Source organism: Toxorhynchites rutilus, chromosome 3, assembly GCF_029784135.1.
Source record: "Toxorhynchites rutilus septentrionalis strain SRP chromosome 3, ASM2978413v1, whole genome shotgun sequence".
Classification (NCBI taxonomy): Eukaryota; Metazoa; Arthropoda; class Insecta; order Diptera; family Culicidae; genus Toxorhynchites; species Toxorhynchites rutilus.
In genome coordinates this window covers 24133368-24152275 of record NC_073746.1, presented here as the reverse complement: position 1 = coordinate 24152275, position 18908 = coordinate 24133368, and the positions used below count along the sequence as shown (strand labels likewise).

Genomic DNA, 18908 nt, shown 5'->3' with positions numbered 1-18908 from the left:
GTCCATTTCAGATAGAAAATTCGATGGAGGGATAGGGGTAGTGGGGGCAAATTGGTCACCTGTTTGTTTGGCAGTATAACTATTGACTATAGATGCCGTATTGATAGACACTTTATGCGTGAAGAATTTAATAACTTTCGAGTCACCCGGTACTTCAGTAGAGCTGTCGCATGTCAAAATAAAAATAAAAACAGAAATTACTCTCTCGATAGCCATTCGGCCGTAGTTCTGTGCGCATGGTATCTGAGGAATTTCTCGTGAAATTTAGTTTATTCAATCTGATTTATTGGACCAATCATCAGTTTGGTCAACTGTTCACATATTCTAGGAGAGGTGAATAGATATTTTGTAGAATATCAGCGATTAATTAGCATAGACATTATTTTGATGTTTGGGGGCAAAGTATGAATAATAGGTGAATAACAACTTACAATGTTCTGTTTACTAAAGCTGATATACCTCATCACATTCTGCTCTTGAAGAAGATCCTTTTATGGCTTTGACCCTGGATAAATATGTCACTCTAACTAAACCAAGCCTCATAATGCGGAACGTTATGTGTTTCTTATTACGTTTTTGTATGCAAGAGAAAATTTAGTGGAATTGAGACTCTAGGTGAATAGGCCAAGCTTATTTCATACATGTACCTACTATATCAAAAATGATTTGAACAAATTTGGACGAAAAAAAAACGCATAAATCTATCTCATTTAGCTTGATAAGTGCGGGTGACCACTTCGCCCCACAAGGTGACCACTTTACCTCCAAGCAAAAAAAAAGTTCGATTTTTCAACTTTTTTTCTAAAGATGAAAAGTGTACTATTTTGAATTTTTATATTAAAAGCCGTTTGCTATCTTGAAGAACAATGAGTTGAACTATAATATTCTTCGAGGAACGGTAATTGAATCGGTATGTGGGCGCTGAATATGGGCATATTCCTTAGGGTGACCACTATGCCCCCACTTCCCCTACAACGTTTATGAGAGGGTAAACAAAGAGAAATCCCAACCAGAGACAAATAGTCACAGGGTAAGAACGAATCAATTGAATGAGATTTATAGCTGATATTATCCCATACGGTCTCTAATTGAGAGCGTTGATATTTGAGATCCGTGGTCAGGCTTTGCTTGGAAGAACGGGAGCAAAATCAGCGAATAAAAATACTTAATTAACCGTCCAATTTTTGAATTTTGCTCTAGGCAACTAGAGGACATCGTAAATTGGCAGCAGTAATTCCCGAGACAAACACTACATCAAGTTTCTGAGACGAGCATCTCAGAGCTGACGAATGATTATGATGACTAAGGATTGAAATCCAAGTGTTGTTTTAATAAAATATGACATCCTGTTGGAGGACATTGAACACTCAATTTGGATTTTTTTCGATATCGAGAAAAGCAGAGAGTTGAAAATGAAAAAAAAACTAAACTAAAATGGGAACTCAGAATAAGAAGGATAGGTAAAATTCTGGTCAACTTAGAAGTACGGTAACATCGTCAAATATGATTAAATTTGTTTTATTTGAGCACCGTTTAACTTGAAATTTATTAGTTTTATGGTGTGGTTAGAGACGTCGGTTAATCGTTCGATTAATTCAAATAATCGAATATCTGCAATTCTGATCGAATAATTTTGCATCGAATAATTATCATAGTAATCGCGATTAATGAAAAAGGAAATAATTTTTTTCACAAAATTCAAAACAACAAAATTGGTTTAACTGTTTTTGTCGAAATTCATCGAATATGCTAAACCATTTACGGCTGAAGCAACAAAATAATTCCCTGGCGGTGGAGGAGACTGGAAAGAAGGAGGTGGTCTAAACTCCCGTACTAAAGTGGTAGTATTCCAATTCAGAGTACGAAAAAAATATACACTCTGTCCAACTTCTATAAGACCACCCTGATTCTATTTCCTTGCAACACAAACAGTTAGAATTTCAATAAGATACATTCATACATTGTTGAGTGCTTAGATTAAAGTATATTTAACGTCAATTTCGTTCAAAAGAGTTGTTTGTTTATTTATTGTGCTTAAATATGATAATTTCAGTTGTCCAGTTTCTATAAGACCACTTCAAAATTCATAAGTATTATCAATGAAAAATTCAAAACGATAGGCTGATTTACATGTCAATCATTGGTAACCTTGCCATTTCGACTAATAACCTTGAAAATCCGTGTTGGAATACTATTTACCAAATTCTGCTGAACGGATCTCTCGATATTTTTCCATTTTTCCGAAATCGCGACCTTGAGCTCTTCAACCGTGGTGTAAAGTTTTCCCACAGTGTAGGTTCTGCGTACAAGGATTCCCCCTAAGATTTTCAACAGGATTCAAGTCTGAAGAGCGAGCCGGCCAGTCCAAAAATTAAGTTTTTGGTCCTTAATCCATAGCGTAGTTTACTTGCTGGTATGAATAGTAGCATTGTTTTGTTGGATTGTGAATTTTTTGTGATGATATCCACGCGAAAACGGTAAGAGAGAGGATTTCAGAACATGTGTGTAATCCTTGAATGAAGTGAAACCTATCTTGAGCTTTCCGGTTGCACAGAGTCCCGCCCAAACCATGCACGAGTCCCCACCAAAATTCCAGATTGAAAAAAGCTGTTGCTTTTTCCGTAAAACACGCCATTACCCGTTGAAACCATGAGGACCATCCAAATTGAACTTTTTTTCGTCAGTGAAGATAACCTATACTTTTGAAGAACTTTTCGTTATGGTATGTAGCAAAATGTATTCTATGTATTTTCATGTGAGCTTTAGCAAAACTTAGACGTCTTCCGATGTGAGATGGTGTAAGATGAGGAGTTTTAACCTTTCAAGCCCACTTTATGTGAGGAGTTTTTACCAAAATTTGACGAATTGTCACCCGAGCAGTTGAGTAGTTGAAATATTGCTTTATTTGCACATGCGATTTTGAGGTATTCGAACCTGTTCTAGCTATTTCCCGCTTATCCCGGTCAGAGAGCTTCGATTTACGTGGAGCTCTCTTCTTCCTCAAGGATACGCCAAATAATTTAGCACTACTTGATGGGATCGTCTAATCCGACGAGAAATTTTCTCTGACAACATTTTCTTGATGAAATGCATCGATTTGTCTTTCTTCTCTCTCCGTGAGGACTCTTCCCTCCGGCATTTGCCAGATTTTATTGATCAAAACAACAAACAATGTAACTGGTTTTATAGAAACTTGACAGTTGAAAATACGAAAACATTCGTTTACGCTCAGCGCTTGCACACACACATATGAAAATCATGCAGTGTATGTTAGTCACCAATACCTACACACTAGAATATAAATTGAAGCATTGTTCATTTACAATGACACAAATCAGCAAGATCATACCCTGGTCTTATAGAAGTTGGACAGGGTGTACTATACTAGGTGGTCAATGATTATATAAATATACTTCTTTTGAACTAGTAGTTATAGGGACCAAGCAGAATTTTCCAAACAAATATGATATTTCAACAACATTCGAAGAACAATTTTGAACAGAAAAAAATGTATGTTGGTGCAATAAAAATACTGTGCATCATTTTCATTTTCATTTTTTTTTCAATCGTCCGCAGAAAATCATGAAATGGTAAATATATCAATATACTGAAATACCATTTCATTCAAAAACAATTCTTGTTTCATGTTTATGTTACTTTTAAAATTTTGACATCATAATTTTTTTTAATATAAATGTCTGTTCATTTTGATTACAAGAAATATATATTCGCTCGATTAATCGAATACCGAAAGACAATTATTCGAATGAATCGAATATTTAGAAATGGCCCCACGATTAAATCGATAATCGAATAAACGAAAAATTAAGACATCTCTAGGTGTGGTTTCAATATGACTATGTCAGCCGACGCCGGAGAGCTACCGGAGCTACCGAGGATGTGAAGGATTTTTTTTTATCTAGAAGTTAAAATTATATACTTTTAGTATAGATTTTATACTATTCCAATAGAAGAATAATTTTTCCAACATTTTTACGTACGAAATGAGACTAAAACAAACAAATTGGAGGGTTTTGATCTAGTTCCTTCTCCACCAACCCAACCATTGAGTAAGAGTGCGATAATTTTTGTTTTTGTACTCGCGTGTCATATGACATTGCTGCGTATGCCATTGCCGGCGGAAAATTTCTACGAAATTAAGAAGATAGTCACGACTGCTGCTGCTCAGGCGTACAAAAACATTGCTAATCTTTTCTCGTTAGTGTCGTGGCACCAGGTAACACTTTCTTCCAACAGTTGCATCTAAAAAAAACTCTACATCGCGAGAGTGCAAAACTCAAATGCGCGCCGCAGCACTTCAATTCCGCCTTTGTGGATACGAGAGTGTGTGTATTATTTTCACGGTTCGCCAGAGAAACAGTTGTTTTATCGATAAATATTCAATTAAAACGAATATGAAGGGAAAAGCAGAGCACCGTTTGTTGTTATTATTGGGCACAGTTTCTAAGCACACGAACACAAACCGACCGGAATCGCAAGAGTGGATGGAATTTCCGTTTTGCTTACCTTATCTAGATCGACAAAGATCCTTTCGCAGGAAACACAAACAGCTGCCGTAGATTCTTCTTATGGACAGTTTTGGATCACGATCCTCCTCTCGAAATAAAATCTTTTCGATATTGCGTCAGAGATTACTGAAAATGAATTATTTTCGATTGCGCCAAAAAGAAGCACCGTTAGAAACGCGGGTGGTCTCGCGATTTTCGTCAAGAGGGTTCAGAAAAAAAACAGAGGAGGCAACGGACAAAAATCGCAATGTACAAAAGAAAATATAGCAAAATCACTCACTTATCCAACTATTTCTCTTTTATTGCTCGCAAAAGCTCGCGGTTTTAAAATTATGCATCAACTCGAACGGTTGTTTTCTGTCGTTGCCGTTGGCTGTGTTTTGTGCGCGATTTTCGCTGTTTGGGAGATGGGGGCGGACCGCGGCGCGCACATTTAGCAGTTAGTTACAGTCTCGATGTTGGATACCATTACTTCGCGAAATTCGAATTGAACCATTTACTGCTGCCACCGCTCGATTGCTTCGGAGTCAAAGTCGCCAAAGCGCAACTCTTTCTTCGCCTCTTCACCTTACCAGGCCGCGGACATTTGTCAATCACTTGCAATTTCACTTCACTTTTCACCTCCAAAAAAAAAAACCTAGCAAATCACACACTTCTCACTTGCAGCCGCGTCTAATCACCGTGGATTGCTACACCGAAGCACCTTAGCGCAGAAGGGTCAATTAACTTTGCCGCAAGTCGCGACACAAATCGTCAATCGTCAAAGACCCTTATGTGTTCTCTTCTATCCTGTTAGCCAACCCGACACAGGAGCCTGGAATATAACGCCTCTCGTGGAACTTGCACTGCACTCACTCTCAGTCTGGAAGCGGCCGATCGTTCGCCGATAGCTTTTATAATTAATTTCAAAATTAATATATTTCACCTCGCACTCGCTCTCTCTCCCTATTACCTTGCGCTCTCTTTCTGTCTATCTCTCTCCCTCTCGCGGAACGATCGCGGGCTGAATTCTTCCTTGCATTCGCGGCGCAACGTCACTTCGAACTCGAAGTAAGTTGTGATTGGATCTTCTCGAAAGGCTCTGCCAGATCAACCCCGAGCCACTGTTTGGTTTGTGCAGGGCTGGAAAACTACGTCAACTTGAAACGGAATCTCGACATGGACTGAGTCGTCGTTCACAAGTACGGCAGAGGCGAAGTTGAGGCCGTCGCATTTCGGCGCCTGCTGCGAGTACAAAAGCAGTAAAAGCAAACGGCAAACGGTAGGCGATTTCGCTTCGCTCGGGCTAATGTTTGAAATGAATGAATGAATGCGAATGAATGAGTCATAAAGACGGTCCGAATTGAAGGCGGTGTGTTTGGTTCCCTGGTCTCTCTCTTTCTCTCCACATTGCACCTGGTCGGAGCATAAAGTTCACTCGATACTACCTTCGATGAGAGCGGTGAATCCATTTTCAGTTGGCTGCGTACCTTGCTGGCGGCGCGCAAATCAACGACACACGTTGCTGGCATTAATCTAACGTTCAAAACTTGTTGATTTTTGCTAGTTTTATGTTGCTGAGATCGTGAAATATAACACAGTTTGAAACACATCAAACACCAAGAAAGAATTTCCAAAACTTAACCCTTTGCACTTCGAGTGTTTCTCTATATAAGAATGCATTTGCTGATTTTGACGTAGGACTACGTCTAACCGTTCAATATAGGGGCCCATTTCAATAATTCGATGTGAAAAAGTGTTCAGTTTTTGACCGTAATACCTCTTCAATTAATGGATGGATTTTAATTCTAAATACACACATTAATAGGAAATATCCTCAGCAATTGTTTATATGCTATACATTACGGGTTTTCAGCTCATATAAAGATTATTATCAATTCGTTTATTTTTGCAGGCTCAGTAACTTAAGTTTAAAGGAGCCGAATTCTTAAATATAATTTTAAAACTATATATATAAACAATTTTCTTACATCTATGGTTAGTAAGGTGGAAAACCGATTACTCGCGGTGTACTCGAGTTTAGAAGGGTGACATATTTTTAGGAGAAGGATGGGGTATAAGAAAACTGTAACAATGTTGATGAACACTCAATTCTTAAATCTGTTTGTATATCTATAGTGTTTTTACATTTCAAGTTATTCTACTATTTATAGCAAGGGGACGAATTACCCGCAAAGGAAGGAAAGGAGGGTATAAGGACATAGGGACAATCACACACGAAGATCGATAGCTTTAAGGAAAACATATATATGGGACATGTAATCAAGGTCTAACCGAGCCAACACATCTCTCACCGGCACATTGGGCTGTCTTCCTCGGGCCCGAAGGGAGTTTTCTAAATTCGATCTGGCGACCAGATACACCTCGCACGACCAAACAACGTGCTCGATGTCGCGATAACCTTGGCCACAAACACAGAGATTGCTGCTGGCAAGATTGAAACGAAAGAGTAGTGCATCTAAAGAACAATGATTGGACATGAGTCGGGAGAAGGTGCGAATAAAGTCCCGACTCAATTCCAGGCTTTTGAACCACGGATTGAGGCTAACCTTAGGGATAATCGAGTGAAACCAACGGCCCAATTCATCTTCATTCCACTTGCGTTGCCAGTTAGCGATGGTATTTTTGCGGACTAAAGAATAAAATTCATTGAAGGCGATTTGACGCTGATAAATATCGCCTTCAATTGCACCTACCTTTGCTAATGAGTCAGCCCTCTCATTACCCAGAATTGAGCAATGAGAAGGGACCCAGACAAAGGTAATGACATAACAGCGTCTGGATAAAGCACTCAAAATTTCTCGTATTCTCTCAAGGAAGTACGGCGAGTGCTTTTCCGGCCTCACTGAACGGATAGCTTCGACAGAGCTAAGACTATCCGTTACAATGTAATAGTGTTCAACAGGTCGTGAGGCGACGCTGTCCAGCGCCCAATGAATTGCTGCCAATTCAGCAATATACACTGAGCAAGGATTCTGAAGACTGTGTGAGGTGCTAAAAAATTCGTTGAACACTCCAAATCCTGTGGACTCATTTATAGTGGACCCATCAGTAAAGTACATATTATCACAATTGATACCCCTATATTTTTCATCGAAGATCGTTGGAACGATCCTCGATCGAAGATAATCTGGAATTCCATGGATTTTCTCCTTCATGAACAGATCAAAATGTACAGAGGAATTGATGTAGTCAGGAAAACAAACACGGTTGGGAATATACGAAGAAGAATCAACCTGCATGGAGATGAATTCATGATATGAACTCATGAATCCGGAGTGAAAATTTAGCTCGATCAGCTGCTCAAAATTTCCGATCACCAATGGGTTCATGACCTTACACCGGATGAAGAACCGAAGAGATAATAAATTGAAGCGATCTTTTAGTGGGAGTAGGCCTGCCAAAACCTCGAGACTCATGGTATGCGTTGAGGGCATACATCCCAACAATACGGAGACAAAGATACTGAATTCGCTCGAGTTTAATGAGGTGTGTTTTGGCAGCTGATTGAAAACAGAAACTGCCATACTCCATCACTGAGAGAATTGTTGTTCGATACAACATTATAAGATCTTCGGGATGGGCTCCCCACCAGGTGCCGGTAATTGTACGGAGAAAGTTTATTCTTTGTTGGCATTTTTTACTCAGATACCTAATATGGGTCCCCCAAGTACATTTGGAGTCGAACCAGACCCCAAGATACTTGAATGACATAGCATGAGTGATCGGTTTACCCAAAAGTTGAAGCTTTGGTTTTGCTGGTCTATGCTTCCTAGAAAAAACCACCATCTCTGTTTTCTCCGTGGAGAATTCGATCCCTAGCCCAATGGCCCAGGTTGAAAAATTGTTCAAAGTATCTTGTAAGGGTCCTTGCAGGTCGGATTCGTTTGATCCTACGACAGACACCACTCCATCATCTGCAAGTTGTCTTAGGCTGCAATTTTGTGTAAGGCAATTGTCGATGTCGCTTACATAGAAGTTGTACAAAAGGGGGCTTAAACATGAGCCCTGGGGGAGGCCCATGTAAGAGAACCGACTTACTGCCGAATCTCCGTGAGAAAAGTTCAAATGTTTCTCACAAAGCAAGTTATATAACATATTATTCAATAGAGGCGGCAGACCCCGAGAGTGTAATTTGTCTGACAAAACCTCTATTGAAACAGAATCAAAGGCCCCCTTTATGTCCAAAAATACTGAAGCCATTTGTTTTTTTTCGGCGTAAGCCATTTGAATTTCTGAAGAAAGCAACGCAAGACAATCATTCGTCCCCTTGCCCCTGCGGAATCCATATTGTGTATCTGAGAGTAGGCCATTCGTTTCAACCCAACGATCAAGGCGAAACAAGATCATTTTCTCCAACAATTTCCGTATACAAGACAGCATTGCTATTGGGCGGTACGAATTGAAGTCGGACGCGGGTTTTCCGGGTTTTTTAATAGCTATAACTCGCACTTGTCTCCAATCATCTGGAACAATATTATGCTCCAGAAACTGATTGAATAAATTCAACAAGCGATGTTTCGCCACATCAGGGAGGTTTTTCAGCAAGTTGAACTTAATTCTATCCGATCCCGGAGCAGAATTGTTACAAGAAAGGAGAGCAAGAGAGAATTCTACCATCGAAAACTCGGAATCAAGATCGTACCTATCTTGTGGTATACCTCGAACAATTTTTTGCACAGGAGCGGAATCAGGACAAACCTTCCGTGCAAAATTAAAAATCCATCGATGTGAATATTCCTCGCTTTCATTCGATGAAGAGCGATTTCTCATGTTTCGAGCCACTTTCCATAATTTTTTTCATTGACGTTTCTCGTGATAAACCTCCCACGAAATTTCGCCAATAAGCACGTTTTTTCCCTTTGATCAAATTTTTGAACTGATTCTCAAGGGCTAAATACGTTTGAAAATTTTCAGGGGTTCCACGTTTCCGAAAAGCTTTAAATGCATTCGATTTATTTGATAAAGCTTGGAACATTGGCTATCCCACCATGGATTGGGAGGCCTTCGACGAATAGTGGAGCCTGGGATGGGTTTCGTTTGAGCGCGAACCGCGCTGTCATATATCAAACGAGAAATGAAGTTATACTCCTCCAATGGAGGCAAACCATCTCTGGAATTGATGGCTAGAGCAATCGCGTCCGCATATTTTTTCCAGTCAATGTGTCTTGTGAGGTCATATTCCATGTTTATAGATTCAGAAGAATTCGAACCAATGGTGATGGAAATTTTGATTGGCAAGTGGTCACTGCCGTTGGGGTCCTGGATTACATTCCACTTGCAATCTAACGATAGTGAATTCGAGCAAAGCGAGAGGTCAAGAGCACTTGGTTTAGCAGGAGGTTTAGGCACACGTGTTGTTTCCCCAGTGTTTAAAACGGTCATATTGAAGCTGTTACAAAGGTCATATATCAACAATGAACGATTGTCATCGTACTGTTCCCCCCAGGCAGTTCCGTGAGAGTTGAAGTCTCCCAAGATCAATCGTGGCTCAGGAAGGAGTGAGCACATGTCAGCAAGTTGCTTGCGGCTAACCGCAGCTCTCGGAGGCCAATACAAGCTGACAATACAGAGGTCTTTGCCTCTGATGTATGCATGATAAGCAACAGCTTCGATCCCTCCAATAGGTGGAAGGTCAATTCGAAAAAATGAGTGGCACTTATTGATCCCCAATAGTACCCCTCCGTATCTGTCATCGCGGTCCAAGCGTATAATATTAAAATCGTGGAAAGAGATATCATCTCGCGAAGAAAGCCAAGTTTCGGACAGAGCAAAAACATCACAATTGAAGTTATGAGTTAAAAATTTGAATGTATCCAATTTAGGGATAAGACTACGACAATTCCACTGTAAAACAGTGATATCTCCGACCTCTCTATCTAAATTAGACATCAAGAGAGATAATCATTGCAAGGAGGGGCCATGTTTGCATCAATTGTTGCAGAATTGTCTTTAATACTGGAAGCATTGAAATGACAATGGTTCTGATGGAGTCGGAAACATTAAAGCATGTGAAGATTTGAGCCAGAAAGTCAGTCAACTTTATAAATCCCGATTGGGGAGTTGAGCTGGACGGAAAAATAGGGACATTTGGGGTTTTTGATGTCTTCTCGAGTGCTGGGTCGTTCGAAGGTGAACTATTCCCACGGAAGCCAGGAGGAACCTGATTTGGCTTGTCCGCTGCACTCGATTTTTTAAGCAAGCTAACAGGGGTTTTCACCGGGGGGACTTGTTCTTGAAATTTGGGAGTGGTCACATTTTTGCGCCGGGGATTCCCTTTGAAAATACACGGTGTGCCCCCGCTAGCTGTGTCCGCTTCCATTTCGTCAACTGGCAACGTGGAAAAGGTATTGTGTGTCGATATTGATTGTTGTTGTTGTTGGGCCAGTGGAGAAGCGCCCTTCAAAATTTCCGCAAAAGTGCGCTTCGAGCGTTCCTTTAAAGAGCGCTTCTGTTTCTCCCAGCGACTCTTGTAAGTTTCACAAGCTGAGAGCACATGTGGAGTCCCCCCACAATATGGACACTTATGCTCAGTCGCACTGCAAGATTCGCCCACATGTTGCTCTCCGCAAGTTGCACAGCGCTCCTTGTTTCACAATAAGCTGAAGTGTGGCCGACTGACTTGCATTTTTGGCAAGTCATGGGCTTTGGCACGAAGAGTCGCACCGGTAGCCTCAATTTGTCCACCATAACGTAGTCCGGGAGAGCGGAACCAGCAAAAGTTACTCTAAATGAGTCGGACGGCGTGAATTTTGTTATTTCCTTTTCTTGGGAGACTTTACCGAGTTGGCGACAGTCCAAGATTATGACTTCCGCCGAAGGGAGCTTCTTGAACTTGCCAACTCCTTCACTTCTAATTTTTTCGCACGTCAGACCCGTTTCAGTTATCACCCCCCCGATTTCTACGTCATGGGAGGATATCCATACGCGATATTCGAGGATGAAATGCTTATCAGCAACAATCTCGTTTGCATCCTTCCGTTCAGACACGACAACTCGTAATTTGTTCGGTCTGACCTTGAAAATTTCTTCTACGGAAGTGTATCTGGTCAGATCTTTCATGATCTGAATCACGTTAAGGCCTTTTCCATTTGGTTTTGGCCGGAAGAAAACAACCCACGGGCCAGTTCCAGGTGCATCTTCTGGATAGACTCTGATACGTGGAGCGGAGACAACAGAGGGAGAAGACGAGGATGAGGATTGAGTTGTAACGGTAATATCAGAAGGAGGAAGCGAAACCGAGGAAGGGGGAGGGAGCGTGGGAGTATTGGAGGGCTGAGGAGGGAGAGTGGGAGAATCGGAAAGTTGGGGAGGGAGACTTGCGAGTTTTTTCGAGGGGGGCTTAGTAGGGTGAGTTGACTCGTCCCCGGAAGAGTTATCGCGTTTGAGTGCTCTTCCTGTTTCCTTTTTCATACATAAGGGGGAGTCACTTGTTTCCATGTCGGAGATCTCCATATAAGGAGACTCCCCACCACCCTCTGCCATTACGTGGAACTTTAATTCTAATTATGATTTTTGTATATAATATATAGAAAATCATAATAATGAAATAAAAATAATGAAACAAAAAAAAAACTATCTTATGGCTTGACCAGTAAACCACAGTTATTTATGGAAAATGCAAATCCAAAATGGCTAACTTTTTTTTAAACGATTTAATTCAACTTGACCTGTTTGTATGTCTGTAGGGTTGTCCCACATCAATAGAAATTTTTCTCCGTTCCTTCTTACTAATTGATCTGAAATTTGGAAAACACCTTTATCTCTGCTGTCAATATAATACCGCGTATTCCATTATCTTGAAAATCCCGATTTGATCGCCGCTATAAAATGGCCTTGGTTTAGTCCTACGTCTCTCCGGTTATGTCCCCGACATTACCCACCCGTCTTTTTTAGCATCTGAAACTAAACTTTTATTTTACTAAAACAAATTACCCACTCCAGCGTTACGTGACAACTAGTGATGTCTAAATTTTTCATTTATTCGATTATCGATTAATCGTTGGGGCATTTTCCAATATTCGATTCCTTCGAATAATTGTTTTCCAATATTCGATTAATCGAGCGAATATTTATTTCTTGTAATAATCACGTATCACGTTGTCATTCTGGTCGCGTGGCCTATCGGGTTGTCGATGTTAGATGGTTGGATGGAAAAATGTTGGATAAAAAAATTATATAGCCTAATTATTAACCAAAAAATGCATTAACCTTGAGAAAAATTCCTTCTTTCATTAATCGCGATTACAGTGGCAATTATTCGATGTATTCATATTTTGATTTTAAATTATTCGATACAAAATTACTCGATTATAATTTCAGATATTCGATTATTTGAATTAATCGAACGATTAACCGACGTCTCTAGTGACAACCCCCTTTATTCCGCGGGGCGAATGACGTGACTATAGTTTGTCACTTAGGTGAGATTTGAAGTCGCGTTCTATCCTATCCTATCTCACGTCATTCGCGGCGAGAAATAAAGCGGAACGTTTTGACTCACTAAAACTATGAGAAAAAATATACCAATCCAGTGCTTCAATCCATTTACAATATTTTGACGTAGGACTACGTCTTTGATTTCTATATAGGGGGGGTCACTCTACGAAAAATGTAACGTTTATTAAGAGTTTTCAAAAGCATATCACTCAGAATCGTTCTTACGATATATGTTATAATATATACCATTAGACGGTAAATTTATCCAGCATTTTTTCGTCTGAGACAACAACAGTGAAAATAATAAAACAAGTGAGCAATTTAACAAATAAGAGAGGTATGTTTTGCGAGCGGGTGCGAAGGTAAATCATGTATTATGCATTCTTTCTTCCAACTTCGTTCCCATGAATGTTGCATGTAATACAAAATTGCGTGCAATAATTCTTTCTATCTAATAAATTAACAAGATGTTAAAGTAATCAGATGCAATATTTCATACATCACTCAAACTTCATTCAAGATTTCACCAAAGCAACGAGTGTTTCACCCATACAGTGATCTTTCGTTAATTAGGACGAGGCAGCGATTATCATGCGAAAACTTATTGAGATCGGCATTACATCGCATCATAAAAATGAAACGAAATGAAATATTAATATTCTTCAATTCATAATTCTCAATGACTCAATTCCTTCTATGATAGATTGAGCAGTAGAACCAACAAGACTTGATTGTGATAGTCTGCAAACGAACATTATTTCACAGAAAAACCTACTGCCGATGCCTAATAATGAGAATAAGACAATGGAAAGAGCTCACAATACCTTAGCTATCCATCAAAAATAAAGCAACTTCATGATTTCATGTGTATTTTACCTAAAAATACCACGAAATCGTGAGTATTTTCAACTTGTTTTTTCGATTCTTCCCCATAAATTTCTTATTCAATGTAATCAATGAAGATATATTTTTTTTGTTTACCGATTCACAAATACTGTTCTGAATCATATTTCGGACATCATCATATTTCGGATAATTTGTTCTAATATCTTGGAATGCTTAATGCACTGATGATATAACTATACAATTAATATCACAATTGCTTCTTTGGAGTAATCCCTTGGTTTCACTATCATTTCATATGAGAACTACATTTGAATTATAACATAATCGGCAAAAATCTGAAAAAACTACTCATTATCGTTTGTGTTTGACGTTTGTTTAGCGTGAGCACATATAATTTACCCGTTCATAAATATTGAAATTTCTCCCGTGTTTCATCGGTTCTCATCATCGTTAACAGTTTTCTGTGATTGCTTCGTAAGTATTTCGCAGTTGATTATAACATATAATCAAGTGTAATATAATTTTCGTCCAAAAAAATACAAAACAAAGTGTCTGAAATTTGAATACAATCTGTCCGAAATTCGATTTTGTGTCCGAAGTTTGATTTTTATTCGCTTCATTTGAAAAGCATTTTTTTATATTCTCAATCGAATAGGTACCAAAGAAGAAAGCTTTAAAGCATATTGAACTAATTTATTGAAAATATCAACCAAATAATACCTGTGCATAAAGCTTAGATATGTTTTCTGCATCATATGACTTAAGCGTCCGAAATATGATTAAGAACGGGACCTCATGTACCATTCTCCCCTGTTATGTGCCCCACTGATATTCATTAATCATTTTCAGTTAGACAGTGAAATTTCCTGCCAGAAGCTTATAGTCTTTCTCTGTTCGTTACAAACCGTTTGAAGGTTATGAGTACATACAACAAACGGCCCTTTTCAGGGATACTATTTAGAGTTTCAAACGTGTTAAACTAACAGATTTATGAACAATGAAAAGAATTACATTCAAAATAACCAAGTGTTCTGAATAATCACAGTCCTACGTCAAACTTGCGTCCGTGCCCCTAGGCTCAGATCCTTCTACTTTTTTTTGCATTGTTTGAAGAAATTTATAACATCTGTAGTTAAAACCGTAGTCATTCATTAGAAATGGGTTTTATGCATACTTAACACTTCAAGGAATATGTAAGACATACGCCTGGGACCGCACATTTTGACTTGTGTGAAGTTGCTTGCTTTGCTTGCAAGTTTTTAAGAGGCTTTAAACTTTGCAGTGCATTCACCTCTATGTGTGAAGTTAGCGGATGAAAGTTCAGCGGATAAAAGTTTTTGTTGCGTGCAAGTTTCTGTTCAACGTCTTGCTGGATTTAATGAATAATGAATAATTTCAGTTGAAATAAGTCGATTGTTTATCAAGTAACAACCTTCAAAATCATGCTCATTAGATAGAGAATTGAATCATTAATCTTTCCACATAATTCATTTTTTTCTTGATCGTTACAGAGAAAAGTTATAGACTGAATAGTGAGCATGGGTCAAATATAGGAAAATATATAATATATAGAAGGGAGTCAACCGCGAGTAATCGGTTTTCTACGGTTATAAAAATATAGTTAAAGATTCGGCTTCTTAAAACTTATGTAACTGAGCCTGTAAAAATAAACGAGTTAATAAAACATAAGTTGTATGGGGGAAAATTATTATTTTAAAGAAAAGTTATTTGAAAGGACCCAAAACACATTCTCGAGATAGTACTCATTCGATATTTATCTTTAGCCAAATTTTCATTGGTCCAAAAAGGGTATGAGAAAAATTGTTGGCCAAAACGTTCACGAGTTGTACGGGGGAAAGGGTCTGGCTGGGTAAGAAAGTAAAAAGTAAGAAGGAAGTAAAAATTTCTATTGTATAAACATGGTACTAAAAAATGGGTGGGTTATATCTATGATATAACCGCAAGGTTGACGTGGGACTACCTTAGCTTAGTAATCATTTGTATGTATTGATTGAATTTTTGATTGAATGAAACAATTTCCGAATTCAATTGAATTCAATATATTTGCGTTGTGAGTAAAAAGTTTGAACAAATGCCATGTCTTTAGTGTCTGCACGATCTTACCAGGTACCTAAGTTTAGGAGGCCGTGTTAGGGAAACGCATTCGAGTCTGCACAAAGGCAAACGAGTATAAAAGTACTCGCAGTTTGCATGTATTTGCAATGCCGATTTCCCCAGACACCTTGGTTTAGAAGTCTTTAAAGGTAATCAGATTTCAGTCGGAACAAAAATACTCCCGACCTGCATGAATTTGCAATCCCAATTTTCCTAGACACACCTTGATTCTGAAGCCTGTGTTGGGGAAACATATTTTAGTCAGAACAAATTGCCCTCGACTTGCATGTATTAGCAATGCCAATTTTCCCTCGCTCCATGAATTTGAAGTCTGTGGTAGGGAAACACATTTCAATCGGAACAAAAATGCCCCCGAATTGCATGTATTTGCAATGCCAACTTCCCCACGCTCCTTGGATTTGAAGTCTGTGTTAGAGAAACGCATTTCGGTGGGAACAAAAGCTGCCCCTACTTTCATGTATTTGCAATGTCGGTTTCGCCAATGCTGCTTGGTTTAGAAGTCTGTGTTAGGGAACATATTTCGGAGAGAACAAAAGTCCCCTTACTTTCATGTATTTTCAATTCTAATTTCCCCAACGCTGCTTGGTTTTGAAGTCTGTGTTGGGGAAACCGTAAATCGGGCCAATCAAAACGAGGCAGTTAGGGCGTTTAGATAACGCTTAAAATTTTACAGTTATTCAATTATTTATCTAATGAAAAATGACATTTTATTAATTGCGATAGATGCGTAGAAATATTCCCTATCAATTGATGCAAACATCTTTCCGATCCAGTAGAAAATGTTCGAGTTATAAGCATTCGAAATCTTGCATTTTTTCCTGCATGTTCAGTGTTTATGTTTTCATTTTACCCCCCATATATTCCGGTTAGACGTAGTCCCACGTCAAAAACTTTGATATATTGAATTTTTTAGTATTTAAAGACTTAGTACTACTATAATTCGTATTTGAATGTGTTCCTAAGCCTTCTATAGATATGTGTAATTTTTTTCAGATAATAATAAGATAAATCTCCTACATGGTCCGCTATAAGAGCTATAGTGATTTTTCATTTTTTTTTTGACGTGGGACTACGTCTAACCGGAATATATGGAGGGTAAAATGAAAACCTAAACACAGAACATGCAGGAAAAAATGAAAGATTTCGAATGCTTATAGCTCGAACATTTCGTACTGGATAGGAGAGATGTTTGCATCACTTGATAGGGAATATTTCTACGCATCTATCGCAACTAACAAAATGTTGTTTTTCATTAGATAAACAATTGAATAACTTTAAAATACTAGGCGTTATCTAAACGCCCTAACTGCATCGTTTTGATTGGCCCGATTTACGGTTTCCCTAACGCCCGATTACGGTTTCCCTAACACCGCCATCAAAACCAAGCAGCCTTGGGGAAATCGGCATTGCAAATACATGAAATTAGGGGGACTTTTGTTCTCATCGAAAAATGTTCCCTAACACAGACTTTAAAACCAAGCAGCGAAATCGGCATTGCAAACACACGAAAGAGCCTAGAGGCGAGTGAACTGAAAAGTTTAAACCCTCTTAAAGCCAAAAAGAAGAAGAAGAACACACGAAAGTAGAGGGAGCTTTTGTTCCCACCGAAATGTGTTCCCTAATAGAGATTTCTAAACCAAGGTGCCTGGAGAAATCGGTATTTCAAATTCATGCAAGTCGGGGGTATTTTTGTTCCGATTGAAATGTGTTTCCCTAACACAGACTTCAAAACCGAGGTTTCTGGGGAAATCGGCTCTGCAAATAAATGCAAACTGCGAGTACTTTTGTCCTCGCTTGCCTTTGTGCAGAGTGGAATATGTCTGTCCTAACATGATCTTCTAAACTTAGGAACCTGGGAAAATCGTGCAGACACTAGAAGCGAATGAACTTCCCAGTATCAAGCAAATTCGAGAAGTATGTACACTTTTGGGATGTTCAGGATGTTCAGAGGGAAATGTAAAATAAAATAATCGTTTGATAATTTTTTTTTGTCTTTATTGAAAAGATTTTCAGCCTTAGGCTGGTTCATCAAACGTTTGATAATTCTTCCGTACATATATTTTGTTCTAGTCATCATACCAAACGTAAAAGGTCCGTCATTAAATTTACTTGTAACGAAGAACAATCAATCACAATAAATGAATTGACTTTACACGGCATTTGTTCATTTTTTTCACTCACAGAGCAAATATATTGAACTCAATTGAATTTGGAAACTGTTTCATTCAATCAAGAATTTAATCAATACAAACGAATGATTGCTAAGCTAAGGTAGTTCCACGTCAACCTTGCGGTTATATCATAGATATAACCCACTCATTTTTTTCATTCTCAAATGGCTTGGAAATGAAAATTTGAGAAAATACTCAAAGTACATCTACTCTGGTGTACCGCGACAAATTATAACAAAATTCTATCCCCTGCGTAAAAAAATCCTGGGTGTATAGAATTTATCAGAGTTCTCAAAACTGTTTTTCGATGATTACTTATTGAACTATTTATTAGCAAATACGAATTCGAAATTTTTCGTTTATGCAATAATATCTCAGTACTCAGTGGTCCACAACAACGTTATAGAAATCAAATGAAAGATAGTTGATAACGTTAATTGGATTTGCTATCTTTGAAAAAACATAAAGAAATCGATTTCTCTTTTCTTCCCGATATTTTTATCCACTACATCTACATATGTCGAAATACGAATTTCTCTGTAAAATATTCCGTGTAAATCCATGTAAATTATGCTTGAAACTTATTTGTATCTCATTTTCATGCGTTGGTATTTCACGATTTTAAAGTATTCCAAAAATCACCTAAAAATTTCGACTTCGCACTCTGTTCCTTCTTTTTTTCGAATGTGAAAAAGTTCTATTTCCATTTTCGTTAAATTTATTAATGTCCCTCCTACAACTTGTATACATACCTTTTCTCAGACCCTTTTCCGGCCAACGAAAATCT

The 18908-nt window shown here is 38.5% G+C and overlaps 1 protein-coding gene across 5 annotated transcripts in view; it reads right to left on the bottom strand.

Moving 5' to 3' along the window:
- Positions 1-5720, bottom strand: part of LOC129775513 (uncharacterized) — a 130867-nt gene extending 125147 nt beyond the window's left edge. The window contains exons 1-2 of one of the 5 annotated variants that reach the window (XM_055780343.1): positions 4810-5719; positions 4528-4655 (exon numbers count right to left, since the gene is read on the bottom strand). The gene's annotated coding sequence lies outside the window, so the exon portion shown is untranslated. Of the gene's footprint in view, positions 1-4527 lie in introns of all 5 variants that reach the window. The other 4 variants (XM_055780346.1, XM_055780345.1, XM_055780342.1 and 1 more) reach the window with 4 other exon arrangements.
- Positions 5721-18908: the final 13188 nt, after the last annotated feature.